The sequence below is a fragment of the Chrysemys picta genome, chromosome 7 (assembly GCF_011386835.1).
Source record: "Chrysemys picta bellii isolate R12L10 chromosome 7, ASM1138683v2, whole genome shotgun sequence".
NCBI lineage: Eukaryota > Metazoa > Chordata > Testudines > Emydidae > Chrysemys > Chrysemys picta.
In genome coordinates, this window is record NC_088797.1 from 12,346,504 (window position 1) to 12,364,127 (window position 17,624).

General features: G+C 42.1%; 1 protein-coding gene across 29 annotated transcripts in view; it reads left to right on the forward strand.

Annotated features, from left to right (window-relative positions):
• Positions 1-17,624, forward strand: part of CHL1 (cell adhesion molecule L1 like) — a 193,152-nt gene that overhangs the window by 87,507 nt on the left and 88,021 nt on the right. Inside the window, exon 1 of one of the 29 annotated variants that reach the window (XM_042849922.2) lies at positions 1,940-2,080. The exons of the other annotated variants lie outside the window; for them this stretch is intronic. The gene's annotated coding sequence lies outside the window, so the exon portion shown is untranslated. Of the gene's footprint in view, positions 1-1,939; positions 2,081-17,624 lie in introns of those variants that run through there. 29 annotated transcript variants of the gene reach the window in all.

Below are 17,624 nucleotides of genomic sequence, written 5' to 3' on the forward strand. Positions count from 1 at the left end.
CTAGGAGATGGGATATCTCCATTAATTAATTAATTATCTCTGCCTTGCCCCTTTCTTGGGATAGGGGCGTGGCAAAGCTCCTTAACAGACATTAAAGGAGTAGTGCAACTTAGAGCAGCCCAGCAGCTGCTCTGGGTCACATCAGGAACAACCTGGCTCTGAGAAACCACTCCCTGTTGCTCAGGCCACCCCTCTGTGCCCACTGGCATTCTAGTGCAGGAGACAATCTGCTCCAATATCTCTATCTTAAATCTGTAACACATTTCTGTCTCATTTTAATTGTCCTTTACTGCATGGCTAGTGTCAGAGACTCCAAAATGCTTTTATCAGCTGACTTGACAAACTACAAACAGTTTGTAGGAAATCACTTTACCCAATACTGAAGTGCAGCCACCTCTGAGGTGAAATGCAGTAGCTGCTTTAACAGCACTTTGCAGTGCCTATAGATCTAATCAAATCATTAATAAGAGATCCTCCTGATTACATTGGATCATGAAGCTATTCTTTAGAGTAATACTTCTAAACCCAACATTTGCTGCATATAAAACCTTCTAAACCCATTCTGTTTGCTTAATATTTTGACAACAGATGAAGAACATGCAGTAGCTTTTGGCTTATGCTTTGTCAAAATGATTGTCAGGGAGCTTAATGAGCTTTATGCCAGACCAATAGCTTTAGTAACATATGTCTCCAGGGGAAAAAAAAAATCTTACTCATGCTGGCTGGCCATATAGTACTTCTCAGCAGGAAAGCAGTATCTCTTTGCTTAGTTTATAAATTTAACCTTTAAATGTTTCAAGCTACCTATTTCAAGCTAGGACTTAATCACCCTTGAATTGAGCCAGTCCATTAAAAAAACTGTTCGGTACTGAAGAAAAATTGGAAGTGGTTTCTAGTGCAAATTGCATGAAGTGAGTAAACTGCCTCTTTTTTTTACTAATTTGAACTGCCTTTTCTTGCATTCGTTAACGAATTCCCTTACATTAGCAGATACTGAAATCAGAATTTTGAAAACTGCCCCTTTAAAATAAAAACTCATGAAAATTCTTTCCTGCTCCTTGCATCTTTCACAAAGAACAATTAGTAGATTACATGGTAACTAATTTCAAGGCAGAACAATTACTCTACAGGTTTGCAATATAGAGTGATGTGCTATGTGGTCACTGTTGTAATTTAAAATGGATTGTTTCCCTGAGATGTAGTAATTGCAGATTAAGTGATTTATAATTTTGTGAGCTACTTGATAATTCTAGAATATTATGAAATCTCCTGGGCATGTAATTACTACAAACCTTTACTTGACTTTACCACATAATATTAGTGTCCTATCTAGTATGATACAACATAGATATTTGAGCCTGATAAAATAAGGTAATGGTGCAGTGGTTACAGAAGAAAACTGCAAGGCATCCAAATAGTAATGTTCTCCCTGCAAAAATAAGCATTTTTAATCCATAACAAATGGAAAGCTACACTAATGGGGTTTTTCCTGACATTTTCTAAGGTTTTGTTTATAAGCATTTATTCTATCTCCCGCTGATTCTTTGTTTTGTAGTAGTTGTTTCACACATGCAATTTAATTCTCCTTCTCCAAACATTGACAGTGTTACAGTCAGTGTGTCAGCAGTTTGAATAGCAATTCTCTCGACGTGGTTGAGTATGCTGGGAGGAGGATGGCACGATTGACACATATTTTAAGCCTTTTTTGTGCCTTAGGATTAGTAAAACATTAACTGGAAAATCTGTTCAAATGAATAGTATGCAGGCTTGCAGCTACACCACTTCATGCTGTGATCATCTCAGCTTTAGGAGCTAAGTGACCTTGGGCTTGTAGATCTGGAGGGCAGATCTATAAGGCCAAACCTAGGTGTTTCATAGTGGTTTTGTGATTCACTAGGTGGCATTCTTCCCTGTGAGTCAGTTCTGAACCAGTGCTCCAGTGAGACTTTTGGGGGCAAAGACAAGACTATCTTTCTGAGGAACCTTAAAACCAAGGTCCTGACTAGTTGTAATTAAGGAACACATGACATTCTTTGTAAGTATGGTGGTTAATGAGAGTTCTGGCCAAATTCCAGCACAGGTCAGTATCAGTTGGCTACATTGTTCTTCTCTCTTTCTCCTATATTGTGAAGTATTGCTGTGTGCCGCTAACCAGTTGTCATGTTTAGATTTCATTCCTTGATGATGTGATTCCCTGTGCATAATTTAAATGTAAGTTTTTATCATGCGCTAGCCTCTTTTACAATGAAAGGTGACCTACAATTTTATTGTTATTTCTATGGCAAGTCTAGTAAGTCTTAAAAGTGTAAATATTTGTCTAAATTAATGTTAAATGCTAAAATACTAAATAAATGGAATGCTATATTATTTTCATTACTTGCTTATGCTGCCTGATAACACTTACTGGGGGGGAGATGGTAGCTGTTTGGTACAACAATACAGGTGTCCCATGAAAGCACTGGATCAGACTCTCCTCTCACAATGAGGTCAATCAGGAGTATCTACTTTGAAATAAAAGGAGATGTGCTGATATAAACATAGAATAGTTGAGAGCAGAATCTATTCTGTCTGTATGTGAATTTTGTATACATTTGTATTTTTCATGTAGCCTGATTAGATATACACACATCCCTGTTTGCTACAACTCAGCCTATCTTCGAAAAATGATTATACAATATAGCCATCAATTTGGAGAGCTTTAACCTGTGCAGAATGCTCAGCTGTATTAAACAATCTACCGCTGTGCTCTGCTTCAATGAACCCTCCTTCTCTTTGGCTCCTGGAAGACTTCTGCAGCTGTGTTGGGGATCTTGTTACTTTGAGCCCCTTGCTTTTCCCTGATTCTTAATTTCCTTTTAGTTCAACTCCAAATGACTCTCATTGCCCCTTTCCCTCCAAGTGACTTACCTGCTGTTCTGACCTCACTGCCTTTCCTCTCCCTCACTCAGTCTGTACGGTCCCATGCTTCTAAATGAATCTGCCTCTCCTGCCATTTTGACCACTTCAGCCAGCCTCTGGGACCTGTTCACCAGCTTCCTGTCTTTCCACATCTAATTAAGGCTGCTTCAAAGCCCTACAGAGTAACAGCCACCTCTGTGGGCTCTGCTCTCATTTCCTCCTATGTGCCATCTGGCTTCTTCTTTACCTGCACCTCCTTTTCCCATTCTGAATTATGCACTCATTAATGCTGCTTTATTGCTTGGGAATACCTTCCATACTTCAGTGTGCCACACATCCTATTTCCTACTTTCTGATTCCTCCATTAAATGGTGTTATGGGTTGTTAGTTGTCTCTCAGTGCCCATAACCAGTCATTTTACCAGCAAAAAGACCAAAAACCAAAACACAAGAAAACATCCAAACTGTCCGTCTTGCAGATAGTCTGGGCTCTAAGAGACAAGATGAGGTCCTTCCTTCTTTCTCCCATGCCATCAGCAGGAATGAAGGCTCTGCAGGCCAAATTAAGACCCGATTGACACCTGGTCAATCCAGTTGCCTTCAGAGGTATAGCTGACTGGAACATAGTAAACAATTCTGCTGATGCATGTGGTAGTCAGCTCAGTCTTTTGTAGGTGGGTTAGCTCTGCAGGCCTAACAGGAACACAAGAAAGTGCAAACCTATGTTTGTCTAAAATTTAAACAGATGTGGTTTTGAATACACACAGGGCACCAATCTGTTGAGTAAGAGTGAGCTATTTCTGCTCAGTCATTTTTCAGGAGTAGAACCATGTTTGAAATCCAGTTCTCCCAGGAATGCTTCCTCTCTTGTTCCTCTCACATCTCTGTGCTTCTCTCTACATCATCCTGCTCCCAAAACTGTCGTGTCTCCTCGTATTGTCTTGAATTGTTTGTCTGGTATATTTTATATTGTAAGTTACCGGGGAGAAGGAACACATCTTACTGTGTGAAGGATTGTGAAAATGTACAGTGCTGTAGAAATGATTTGTAATAATAATTAGTAAAGTTTAATTATGTAAGTGGCATTTATCATTATTAAATTCAGACGAGTTTTGTTTCTTGTCCTTTGTGTTGATAGATTTCTCTGGTAGCAATTGACATACTGCATATTTTAAGAGAGAGGCCTTTAAGGCAAAGCCAGAGGATACTTGACAGACCTGTTATCTTCACAAGAACAAATGCTGTTTGCAAGGAAGATGGGGATGTGGGGAAGAGGGAGGGTGGGAGAGTGCACCCCACACAGCAGCAAATATTTAATTAAAATTGCTGCCTAGGCTGACGAATCATAGCAGCAGCTGCTTAAACAGAGATTTGTCCTTTAAATAACTTCAGTTAAATAAAAGGAGAAAAAAAGGAGTATAGATAGAAAAGCTCAAAGGACATGTGCTGTAACGGGGGAGCCTGGCCTTCATGCCCATGTGGCAATGGCTCTAGCAGTCAATTGCTCCTTTTTTCACCAACTGCCTTCATTCTGTACTGGAAGGCAGGGCCCTGGGCTGCATGCTGCGGTGAACTGCAGGCTGTGTTCTATATTGTGTAATCTTTACAGAAAAATAATCCATTTGTTAAGTCAAGCTTCTGTGAACAACATACTTCCATGGCTATTTATAACTCATCAGCGTTGCCAAAATCTCATGATTTTGTCGTGAGTCTCATGATAATTAATGCTTTCCTTAAAGCCCCAACTCCTGGAATCAAGTGGATTATGTGATGATTTCAGCCTTCATTCTTAAATAAAAAATAAGTTTTTAGCCCTTATGGCTGTGCAGAAAGTTTCAAGATGTCACCCCAGTCCACTTTAAAGGCTCATAAAGCAGAAGGCAAATAGAAAGAACACCAAATCTATTATTTTGTTACATAATCTTATGATTTTAAAGCCAGTCTCATGATTTTTTGGAAGCCTGACTCATGAGTTTTGAACATTTGGGTTGGCAACACTGCTCAATGTAACTGATGCTCAGAGTCTTTCTGGGCCAGACCCTCCAAACTGTTCAACACCTCCTAGAATAATAGAATATCAGAGTTGGAAGGGACCTCAAGAGGTCATCTAGTCCAACCCCCTGCTCAAAGCAGGACCAATTCCCAGCTAAATCATCCCAGCCAGGGCTTTGTCAAACCGGGCCTTAAAAACCTCCAAGGAAGGAGACTCCACCACTTCCCTAGGTAACGCATTTCAGTGTTTCACCACCCTCCTAGTGAAATAGTTTTTCCTGCTATCCAACCTGGACCTCCCCCACTGCAACTTGAATGGAAGTGTATCCATTCCCCTTAACTTCCTTTGAATCCAAATAGAAGAGAGGGTGGTTGGTATTTTACAGAAGGTGGTAATCACTTTGTAGGTTATGTTTTGGGATTAAATTTGCAACCTTGCAGCCTGATGCTTTGAGGAGCTGAGCCCCGGCAGTACCTTTGAAGTCAATAGGAGTCGTTAGCATTCAACATCTCTCAAGTTCAGAGATAAATTAAAGGTCTATTTACCTCAAGGTTTTTTTTTTTTAATCATGTTTTTGTTTTATTCCCTGGCATTAGGGAGGTTCTTTGAATGTCCGATTGTCAGAAACTTGGGGACTTGGGCAGTCGTGGCGCGTGAGTCATGTCTAGGGGTTACAAGAGGAGTCAGATAGACAGGAATCGGTGCCTAGTATCTGAACTGGAGTCAGAGGTCAGGAATCTGAGCCGAAGTTCCCAACTAGAGTCAGGGGCCAGATTTAAGAGTCAGATGTCAGGAATTGGAGCCAGCTTTATGTAACCCACACACCTCCTGGGTGTGTGTTCTGCCTCATCTAGTGGCACTGGGACCACTTAGAGAGAGATTAATGAGTCTACTCTACAGCCTTAGCTAAGAGCCACCTGGCTTTTAGCTCATGCAGTAGAGGCTCATGTATTTCGCTGCAGAGGTCCCAGGTTTGATCCCACACACCGACGATCAGGGGGGGGTCTGACAGCATTACAGTTAGGAGCAGGATTATCGGGAGAGAATCAAGGCAGGGGCAGGGCTAGAAATAAGTAGGCACAAGAGCTATTACAGTGAGGGGCAAATGCTGATCTGGTTTCTGGTGTGCTGACTACTTTCCCACCATTCAGGCAGCCTAATGCAGGCCAGCTGCACTCATAACGTTGCCCAGAGACGGGATCTGCTGCAGGCCCTGATTCTTGATGCTAACAGTGCTCCAGAGTTTTCCCATTTAATCTCCCTCCCTCCATTTCAGTGCACACTGCATATTAAGAACACCATCATGCAAATATAAGCTCCTGGTAACATCCATGTAACTTTAGAATAGGATACAATCTAAGGACTAGATCAGGGATCGGCAACCTTTGGCATGTGGCCTGTCAGGGAAATCCACTGGCAGGCCGGGACGGTTTGTTTACCTGCAGCGTCTGCAGGTTCGGCCAATCGCAGCTCCCACTGGCTGCAGTTCGCCGTCCCAGGCCAATGGGGGTGGCGGGAAGTGGCGGCCAGCACATCCCTCAGCCCGTGCCACTTCCTGCAGCCCCCATTGGTCTGAAACAGCGAACCACAGCCAGTGGGAGCTGCGATCGGCCGAACCTGCAGACGCTGCAGATAAACAAACCGTCCCATCCTGCCAGCGGCTTTCCCTGATGGGCCGCATGCCAAAGGTTGCTGATCCCTGGACTAGATTCAGACTTTTGGAAAAGTCCCGAAGAAGGGGATGTGAAAGCTACACCAACCATGGAGTAGTCCCTGAGTCCCTTCTGAGGGTATGTCTACACTACAAGTGGTATAGTGGCCCAGCTGCCATGCTGCAGCTATGTCACTGTAGTTCAGCAGCGTAGACACTTACTACAACAGTGACGGAGGGGTTTTTTCCATTGCTGTAATAAATCCATCCCCTTGAGAGGCAATAGCTAGGTTGATGGAAGAATTTTTCCATTGACCGGGCAGTGTCTCTGCTGAAGCTTAGGCTGGCTTAACTTTTCACACCCCTGAGTGACCTATCTAGGTCAACTTAAGTTTTAGGTGTAGCCTGACTCTCAATTCCATCCCTGCCTTCTCCTGAGAGCCAAGGGTTTACTGTTGGCCCCTAGCAGCATCAATCCCCCATGCCAACCAGTAGGGGAATAGAGGTAAGGCTCTGTCAAGTCCCCTCCCATTGTTTTCCCTTCCCTACCCATCTGATCCATGCAGCGGGTAAGCAGGTGTGTAGCCCTGTGTATTTCAGAAAGCTTCTAGACTCAATAACTGGGTAGTCTGTATAGTGCATTTGACTTCCTCTTAATCCTTTTTGAGGGCAAGTAGTCTGAGTCAGAATCTAGTAGTAAATTTAATAAATAGCATAAAATACCTTGTCTGTGAATATTCCTATACACACCCATGTATACAGGATAACAGCACCTGAAAACAAATCAGTCACTGAAAACATTTCACTTCCAACTCTTAGTGGAAGGGGGCAAATGAATAGTGATCCAGTCAAATTATTTATTTAGAGACGCAGAACTACGAGCAAGTCCTTTTCCTTTCTCTGAAAGATACTGTGTTCATATTGCATGGAAGTCCACCAGATTTCTTCAGCTTAACTGATTGATATCTTATACAGTACTTTGAGGGCAAAGGCACTAATGCAGAGCAATGTTGGGGGTAGTGGGTAAATCAGAGTAAGTTTTGGAAGACACCTTCATCATTAAAATGTTAAACAAATACAATAAAATAAGCCTAAACAAATAGTTATTACTGCTGATGTTCAGAATTAATTTTCATCTTATCAACTATTCAATTCCCCTGAAAGCCTCGAAACAAAATAGGTCCATTAACACCAGCTATTGAAACAAGATGATGACCTGATAAATTGTAATATTATACTACTTAATATAATATCTCAGACTCTTCCATTAAGATTGTATACACTGTACTCTGCTGAGATGTCTGTTGTACCATAACACTTCCTCGTATACCTCCTCTGAGATCATAATGGCTCTAAAAGAAGATAAATGTGATTTAATAGTGTCATGCACTCCCATTATGTATGGTTATTTTTCTTCCTTATCCTTTATTTTTAAGTTTTAAAGATGTTCCTTGATTTAGAAACAAACCCATAAGCATCTAACTTACAACCACAAGCAAGGAAATGCTAAAGCTGAGAATCCGTCCTTCATTCAGTACAATATTACATGTAGGTATTAAAGATTTCTTACCTAAGAAGTTGAAACCACCTGGGCAAACTTGCCCAAATTCTGCATTTTTTTTACCCAGGGTAAAATTCCTTGTATTTCTGTATATTGCAGCTCCATTGAGATGAATGGGAGATCCACTCATAAAAGAGAACAAAAATCTCGGAGTTGTTCTCTGACATACTATTTGAGGCTGGTGGAAGTGTTGATAGGGAAGGGGCTGCTAGCTTGGGGTTGCTCCTCATTCAGACAAAATTCACTGGGATTAGCCTAAATAAGGAATGAATACGGACTGCAGTATTTGGTTTAATGTGATGTATTTGAAATTTAACTTACACCGTTAAAATATTTTTCATATTATTTATATGGTTAAATGATTAATTTCCACTTGATTTTGTTGAATTAATCCCTCATATCTCTTGTAGCATAAGAAATGATAGAAGCTGGATGGGTTTGACTTATCAGGAAATGCAAGCACTCTAAAACCTCTATGAAGCTGGAAGAGCTAATCTTTCATTACATAGAGATGGGGAAAAAATCAGAGGAAAGAAGTAAATACACAAGACTGTTGTCATGAAACCTTCCATTGTTATGAGTGAGTGAGTGCAGTTTAAATTAGCTCCAGGTGGTGTCTTGGTGGATTTCACTTTCCAGTAACAGCACTACCTTTAGATATAAGAGTAGTATCCGTATAAGCAGAGATTTGTGCCGATTTTTGATGTTAAGGTCTGCTTTATTTTAAGATTTCAGAACTAGAAGCAGCCAGCATTTTCCTCTCAAAATCCTCGGGGAATGTGCTGAGCTTGCTTATAAATATATTTTGTTGGGGGGAGGGAAATGTTGTGAAAGCTACTTTCATATCACAAGACAGTAAATTCAGACTCAAGACTCTGATATAAAAGGCAACAAACAAAACCTGCTGCCACCAGAACAATGCACCTTGCAGATAAGTCTGCCTTCCTGAGTTACATCAAAAACAACGAATATCTAATGGATCACATGGGAATAATAGCTATTTTCTATGGTTTATAGAATTTCATTTGTAATTAAATACCTTTTTCTCCTATAGTCAATGTCATCTAGTTGCAAGTGCAGGGAACTCTCAAATGAACACAAGCCCCATGCTGTGAAAATCACTACACAAAATGGAAACCTCATTGCTGTACAGTGGTTACCACCACTGGAGTCAAATGATTTTCATGGCATCAGAATTGTTTCCATACTGTGAGTTGCTACGTATTTTAAATGGAGAGGTTATGTATTGCACTTTGCTATTTTATTTTTCTCATTTACTACCTGATAAAGTACAATGTTCATCTTGTGATGAACTTACAATAGATAACATATATGCATATGGGAGGAGAAAGTATGCTATTTTAAACCAAACTTTACACTGAATGAACAATTAAATCTGACTCCAATACTGCAAGAAGTTATGCACAGGTATACCCTTTTTACCACAGGCACCAACTTGGTCCTTTCCTGGGGGATGCTTGACTCCTGTTCCACCCCAGGCCCCGCCCAACTCCACTCCTTCCCCAGAGGCCCCACCCTTGCTCTGCCTCTTCCCGCCCCCTCCCCTTCCCACCCCTTCCTCTTCCTGCCCCTGTCCCTGCCCTGCCCCCTCCCCTGAGCACACCCTACCCTCGCTCCTCCCTGCCAGTGCCTCCTGCACATCACTAAACAGCTGATCCGCAGCAGGTGGGAGGTGCTCAGAGGAAAGGGGAGGCATTGACTGGTAGGGCCCACTGGCAGGTGGGAGGCACTGGGGGAGAGGGGGAAGAGCTGATAGAGGGGCAGCCAGTGAGTGCTGAACACTCACCATTTTCCCCTGTGGGTGCTCCAGCCCCAGAGCACCCACAAAGTTGGCACTTACGCTTTTCATTACATTGTGAAGACACTGGAACACTTCATTTCTGTCTGCCTAGTGAGCATCTTGTAGAGTATGGGTCTTAATGGCTAAAACAAACTGGGGGAGCTTAAAACCTGCTCCTCTTACTCATGCACAACTCCAAATAAAGCAGCATGTTACTTCAGTATAATATATTTATTTTTAACCATAGAAAGGTTGCATTGTCATAATTCACTGCAATTAAATGTACTGTATTTTAAAAAGCAGAGAGACTGGGGAGTAGGAGGGGACAATAAGAGAAAATGCCGTTGACAGAAATGTATTTTCCGATCATGACAGTTTGCATCAAGTTCATTTGGTAAAATCTGTTGTTAACCACGTCCGTTGGAAAACAAACTGCAAACTGTTTTTATCTTCTGTGTGCTGTTGACATTCCATCATTTCTAGTCATCATGCCCTGTTGATACTTTACTTTGTATTATACTTCACGGTTGACCTATGAAATAAAATGCTAATCGCTGTTGAAAATTTCAATTAACATAAAACTAGTTTCAGCCAGAAATGTTGTCAGCTCGCTTCCTCGATGTCATATTATAAGTCAAAAAGTAATAGCAAGAGAATAATGGAACACATGTATATTTTTAAAGGCGGAATGTGCTCTCAGTTATACCCACAGAGCTCCAATTAAGGCTGTGTCGGTATCCTGAAGGCACAATCTGACCGACCATTATTTGTAGGCTTGTGAAAAAGCCAGGTGTGACGGGGTTCCTAACGGGATCCCCGGAGTGCAACCTAGGACTGTGGGACCACTGTGCCCCCTTAATCCCCTTAACTGGGCTGTTGGTCTCAGTGCTTTGCTAGTGACAAGCAGCAAACCCCTCCAGGAGCTGTTATCACTCAGCACACCAACATGTGGAGCCCCACACCCAGCTGGATTGCATGAATGCTCCCAGAGCCACTCATGAATCACACAGAAAAAAGCACCAGCCAAATCCCTGCAGCTTCCAGCCTTGTACCTCAGGAATATACCGTCTTGCACTGCTCAAGATGAGCAGTGCAAATTTATTAATTAGTTTACCACTTCATCAATGGAAAATGGATGTACATCAGCCTTTGCAAACCTGTGCAGATTTGCCACACACTTCAGGTAAACTTGCTGGTAAAGATAAACAATAAAAGAAGTTTATTGACTACAAAAGATAGATTTTAAGTGATTATAAATGATAGGCAAAAAGTCAGTGGTTACTAAAATAAAATAAAATATAAGCATGCAGTCTAAATTCTCAATCCTATTAGACTGGGCAACATCTAGATTAAGCAGTTTTTCTCACCCCACTGGATATTGCAGTTCATAGTAAACAGGTTTCACCCTTGAAACCTGGGCCAGTCCCCTCTGTTGGCATCTTCAGAGTGTCCCTGTTGCTTGCACCATAGATGGGGACAGGAGAAAGGCCAAGCATCTGGCCCCTGTGTTCCATTTTATACCCTTAGTCCATGTGCTTGGAGAACAACAGTCCAGGCATTGCTGAGTCCCCAGGCAAGGTTGAGCAATTCCCCTAGCGTGGCCTTATGCAGGTGAGTCATGGTGGACAATGGCTGTTGATGGTCGTTTGATACGCGCCCAGGCGTTAGTTACTTTCCTTGGCATTGTCTCTGGAGAGCTAGTGTCTGGGCACTTCCCAAATCCACAGCATATTTTTGTGACAAGCATAAAACACATTCTCATAACTTCATATGCATTGATGATATACATATTTAGATGCAACAATGGGATTCAGCAGATCATAACCTTTCCCATGATACTTTACATGGCATGATTTATATTCAATATCACATATTTTCTCCTCCCATATGCATATATGTTATCTATTGTAAGTTATATAAATGTGGAATATGGGGGTTACAGGGTGCTCTCCTAAGGTATAGAATGTCACATCAGTTTGATAATATTCCTTTTTAAAAAAATATTGTCCAATCACTTACTGTATTTTTCAAACAAAATTAAAACTCCATGCCTATACATTTAAATCTAATGGGCCAAATTCTTCTCTGGTGAGTTTCACTGATTTCAACAGAGTTACACCAAAAATGAACTTATCTCAATATCTTTAAAACAATGTGATACAACAGATATGCTGTGTATTGTATAATTAATTTACAGCTGAGAATTATATTTGTAATCATGTATATATTTGGCATGGAGTAGTTTTTTTTATAAGAAGTTGTGTAAGTACAGATAAAATGTATATTGTGCCTCCATACTATAATTTAAAATATCTCACAGTTACTATACACTGTGTCTTTATATGAACTGGCTTCAGGTACCATAACATAAATGTTAATCAGATGAATACAAATCAGCTACATACATATCTATCAGAAGCTGCAACAGATACATGGGTCCCATTTACTCAATGGCTCAACTGATTTAAATGGGACTACTTAGTAACTTAAGTTTATGCACATGCTTAAGTACCTTTCTGAATAGGTGTCTCTAATAGCAGCATCAGGGAGAATTTGGCTGCAAAGTATTATTGTGTTTCAGTATAATCTTAATAACTTGGATATCTACCTCAGTGGAGGCACACCTATTTATGCCATTTACCACCTGGCCTCCTGTGTCATAACTAGTGTTACATGAAATATTCACAGTGAACAATATATTTCTCAAATTTTACCATTATTCCTATCTGTGAATATTCCTAATACAGATCCTGATTTCCATGTATTTGTTTATTGTTTGAAATTATTCAGGGAATGTTCTATGGTGACAGGTTTAAGTGAATGGACTGGATGTTGTGACAGACCCAGACCAGTGGGGTACAGGAGTCTGGTAGAGGGCAAATATACTGGCCACTGGATGAACAATGTTCTGTTTCCTGAGTGACCGGAGCAGGGGCTGCCCTAGATCAATCAGGAACCTGCTAGAACCAATTAAGACAGGCAAGCTAATCAAGACACCTGGAGCCAATTAAGAACTTTCTAGAATCAATTATGACAGGCAGGCTAATCAGGACACCTGGTTTAAAAAGGACCTCCCATCGGTGGGGGTGTGTGCAAGGGGCAGGGAGTGAGAAGGTGTGCTGCTGAAGGAGTGAAGAGTTCAAGCGTGATCAGGCTTTAGGAGGAAGATCCTGCAGTGAGGATAAAGAAGGTGCTGGGGAAGGCCATGGGGATGTAGCCCAGGGGGTTGTTGCTGTCACGCAGCTAATACAGGGAATATTGTAGACACTGCTATCCACAGGGCCCTGGGATGGAACCCGGTGTAGAGGATGGGCCTGGGTTCCCCCCATCCCCCCAACTCCTGATCAGACACAGGAGGAGTTGACCTGGTCTGTGAGAAACACCAGCAGAGAGGGTCTAAATTGGAAAAGGATCTGGCCTGTCCCTGACCCACTAGGTGGGATACAGAGACTGTGGGGATTATTCTCTGTTTCCCCCATGCTGGCCAATGATGAGCTTAGCTGAGTGAATGGCAGGTTTGAGCCACTAGTAAAAGTGGCCAAACTGAGGGCTGCCATGAATCTCTGAGGCAAGCAAATCCGCCTATAAGCGCAGGAACCACCAAGGCAGAGGAAGAACTTTGTCACAATGTGTATTGTTTACTGTATGTATAGCTTTTATGAGATGATGCTTCAAACTCAAGCTGTTGTGACTGGACACAGAAAGTCAAATGTTATTCTTCTGATCCATGACAGCGTGAGTGTTACTCTTAGAATTAGGTTTCTAGTGTGAATGTCCATGATTGAAAATTTGACATTTGCTTTCAGTAAATTACATGAAATACATGGTTAAAATGTACTGCTTTGTCAAACATTCCGGTGCCCAACCCCTTGCTCACAAGAATATTCATGGAAAGTAAACATAAAAACGGGGGAATTTATTTAAAATCAGATTGAATGACTACTTATGAATTATTCTTAGCGGTATTGACCCAGATCCAATCATAATACACATAACATTGTTTGGTCAAGAAGACTGGGAGGCCCAAATCAATACTGACTGGTTTTCTTTATAAAATTATCATCTCAGCTGTGATCATGTGTTGCCAGGAATGTTGCCTACTGCTGCAGTTCTTAGGGACACAAAACCCCATTGACTTAAGAGGAGTGAGCAAGCTGAAAATAAGGGGATGATTTCCCACTGAAGAGGTAACTTAAGTTACTGGAAAAATATTCCAAGCCTTTGTCATTTTAAGACCTGATCCAAACCCAATCGAAGTCGATATAAAGAACTGCAGCGGGATTTGGATCAGGCCTGTAAAGAGAAATGAGTTATTTTGGCAAAACCAAAGGTTGTGTGCTCTTTCGGAACATGCACTCCTAGTCGCTAATGAGGACGGGAGACTATGTATTGTCAATTATTGTAAATATGAAAAAACAGTCCATTAGTGACCATTAGAATCCGTGTTTTCTGAGTCATTTCTTTAGTTTTCAATCACCACGGGTGAGTAAAAGGCATGAAAGGCCTTAAAAAATAGGCCCCTTGTAGGTTGTAATTTAGCAGTGCAGTGATTCAGCTCATAGATGTCCCAAACAAATTAAATCACAGAGGCTGTCAGAGGCAATCATAAGGGCAGAACAGTGACCACAGGAAAATATCAACTACTGTAGACAGCTTTTTAGTAGATTGAAAGCATAGGCTGCAGTATACTGTGAGCCTTTAATAAGACTTCATTTTAGGATTATGTGCAATGAAGAGATTTAAATATACAGCTACAAATCACACACATACCCAAACATCTCCATTACATAGTCAATGACTATCATCAAGATATTTATATTTTTTCTCTTAGAGACTTGAGATGAATAGACAGTCGCAAAGTGAAAACTTCAGGAGTGGTATATAACATTATCTGAAGTAACTAATGAACACACTAAAAGGCACTGAATTTGCCATGGTAAAATTATAACTATTTATGGACATAGGCCCAAATTTTCAATCCAGTCTAACCAGGTCTCTGGTTTTGTGCCTGTAGTTTGATTGGCACAATGTTGATTGGCACAGATATCTAAGGCCAAGATGTGCAAAAATGGGTGGTTAATAGGGTTGCCAACTTTCTAATAGTATAAAGTTGAACATCCCTGCCCCGCCTCTTCTCCGAGGTCCTGCCCCTGTTTGCTCCATCCCCCCTCCCTCTGTTGCTCGCTCTCCCCCACCCTCACTTTCACCGGGCTGGGGCAGGGAGTTGAGGTATGGGGAAAGGGACTCTGGCTGGGAGGGCAGGCTCTGGGGTGGGGCCAGGGATGAGGGGCTTGGGGTGCAGGAGGCGGCTGGGGCAGGGAATTGGGATGTTGCGGGGGAGCGAGCTCCAGGAGGGAGTTTGGGTGCAGGAAGGGACTTGGGCTGGGGCAGGGGGTTGAGCTGCGGGAGAGGGTTCGGGGCATGGGGTGCCGGTGGGGCTTATCACGGCTCCTGGGAAGCAGCCACCAGGTCCCTGCAGCCCCTAGATGCATGGGCGGCCAGGAAGGCTCCATGTGCTGCCCTTGCGCCCGCAGGCACTGCCCCTGCAGCTCCCATGGGTTGCAGTTCCCGGCAAATGGAAGCTGTGGAGCTGGCCCCTGGGGTGGGGGCAGTGCACGGCGCCTCCCTGGCTGCCCATGCACCATGGGGCTGCAGCGACCTGGTAGCCACTTCCAGGAGCTGTGTGGAACTAGGGCAGGCAGGGCGCCTGCTTTAACCCTGGACCCCCACTGCACCGCTGACCGGACTTTTAACGGCCCGATCAGCAGTGCCAACCGGAGCTGCTAGGGTCCCTTTTCAACCAGGTGTTCCGGTCGAAAACTGGATTCCTGGCAACCCTAGTGGCTAATGCTAGGATCCTAAGTCGATATTTAGGCACCTCGGTAGATGGCCAGATTTTCAAACGTGCTGGGGCCTTCGTAGCCCCAGTGAAGTCAATGTAAAGCTATTACTTACAAGTAAATGGCTTAAACTGTGTGTGACATTGCACTCTATATGATTTTATAAAAATATGCTAATGAGTGAATATAATGTAACTGGAATATGCTTCATGCAAAAGGTGTCTTGTAAGGTATCATTACAAGGCTTATAATCTACTGAGTGTGGTCATCCTATTTGTATAAATGTATCACTCTTGTATATGAAACTAGAAATATGAAATATAACTCTGAGGGCCTATTGTAATTATGCAAAGTGTGGGCCATTAATGGTGGTTTGGAATCTTGATGGCTCCAATCAACCCAGACAACTGACTGTGGTGGCTGTGTTTGCAGGCAAGTATTCCTGTGAGTCAGGCTGGAAGGAATGAAGGCTTGGGGTCTTACAGTGACATGTGATTATTTCACCTGAACTGGAATCCATCTTTAACCTACTACTTTTCCATTGAGAAGTGCGGGGGTGGGAACCCAGAGGGACAAAGGATTCCCGCCTTATGCAAAAGATATATATAAATGGGTGGAACAGAACAAAGGGGAGAGCCATCATGAAGAATCCCCTGAGCTGGAACAAGAGCTGTACCAGGGGAAAGAATTGTGCCCAGGCCTGGAAGGTGTCCAGTCTGAAGAAAAATCTTACTGAAGCATCTCTAAGGGTGAGATTATCTGTATTGAGTTTGATCAGACATAGACTTGCATGTTTTATTTTATTTTGCTTGGTGACTTACTTTGTTCTGTCTGTTACTACTTGGAACCACTTAAATCCTACTTTCTGTATTTAATAAAATCACTTTTTACTTATTAATTAACTCAGAGTATGTGTTAATACCTGGGTGGGCAAACAGCTGTGCATATCTGTCTATCAGTGTTATAGAGGGCGAACAATATATGAGTTTACCCTGTATAAGATTTATACACGGTAAAACTGATTTATTTAGGGTTTGGACCCCATTGGGAGTTGGGCATCTGAGAGGTAAAAGCAGGAACACTTCTGTAAGCTGCTTTCAGGTAAGCCTACAGCTGTTAGGGGACATGATTCAGACCTGGGTCTGGGTTTGTAGAAGGCTAGTGAGTCTGGCACAACCAGGCAGGGCACTGAAGTCCTAAGCTGACAGGGCAGGAAAGCAGGGACAGAAGTAGTCTTGGCACATCAGGTGGCAGCTCCCAAGGAGGGTTCTGTGATCCAACCCGTCACACCATGCCCTTAAAGCGCGAGAGTAAAAAAAGCAATGTTTGAAAATCAGGCTCATTGAATTTAAAGTGCAGTTCTGCTTTGAAAAGTGACCATAGTAAAATGGCACAAATGGCACAATTAAAGTCTGCATGTGCTGTACAAGGTCAAACTTACCCTTTACATGTGGTTTGACTTTATTGATAACCCATGTAATAATTAATAAAATCTGAGTCATCTCAAAACTCACCACCTTCCATTCCAAATGGAAGGCACATTTTGTGTTTGCCTTTTCTAACAAACGTATATATTTAAAAACAAACAAACAAACAAAAACACTCCAGTGAACATACTTCTCCTTTGGGAGAGAATGAGTGAACAAACAACTCATGATAAACATTAATCCTCTCAATACACTATTGGAAAGTTCTTAGATACTATGGTGACAAGCATCAAGAACCTATATGGAATAAAACTGAATAGAATAGCTTAAGTTTTTTTCTCATAGCTGACTATTTCTAAGGTTTCCTGCATGACTTCCCTCTCTCTGCTAAGAGGCCATTGTGTACAACTCAAGTATCCTGTTGGAGTTAACAAGTCACACTTGCCACAATGCG